Source organism: Aptenodytes forsteri, unplaced genomic scaffold, assembly GCF_000699145.1.
Source record: "Aptenodytes forsteri isolate BGI_AS27 unplaced genomic scaffold, ASM69914v1 Scaffold168, whole genome shotgun sequence".
NCBI classification, from domain to species: Eukaryota; Metazoa; Chordata; class Aves; order Sphenisciformes; family Spheniscidae; genus Aptenodytes; species Aptenodytes forsteri.
The window spans coordinates 250,613-251,298 of NW_008796047.1; positions in this window are offsets into that span (position 1 = coordinate 250,613).

A 686-nucleotide genomic window follows, 5' to 3' on the forward strand; every position below is an offset into this window, starting at 1 on the left:
GACCGCCAACGCCAAAGAGGACCCCAGCTGCAAGACGTGCAACATCAGCGTGGGGCGCTAAGGGTGGGACGCGGGCAGGGCCGGGGAGGGAGACGGGCGACCGCCGCGGGGGCTTCTCCCACGGACGCTGCTGGGTGGAGGACCTGGATGGGGGCGGGGGACCCGGCCGGTGTAAATAGCGGCGTTGCCTGTGCCCCTGCCTGCTCGGGGAAGGAGCTGGCGGGATGCTCGCCCAGCATGGAGGCAGAGCCCACGCCGCACTGTAAATAGCGGCGTTGCCTGTGCCCCTGCCTGCTCGGGGAAGGAGCTGGCGGGATGCTCGCCCAGCATGGAGGCAGAGCCCACGCCGCACTGCGCCCCGAGGGGGGAAGCCTTCATCTCCTGGACTGGCCGACCAGCATCATCCTCGCTGGCGTGAGCCCCGCGCTCTGCCCTCCGCCGTGCAGCCACTGTGGAACCCCCTTTCCCCTCCGGCGTCCCCCACATCACCCCGGTCCCCTGCACCAGGGCTCACCCCCCCACCAGCGGCGCAGCTCCCGGGGAGCCCCGGTCCTGCCAACCGGGGCTGGGGCTCCCTGGCCACCCCAGGGGGTTCGGCGGAGAGGCTGGAAGCACCCCCCGGTTTTGAACTGCTCCCGGGGATGGAGGGGTGCTCGGGCAGGGACCCCCGCTCCCGTCGGGGCTGT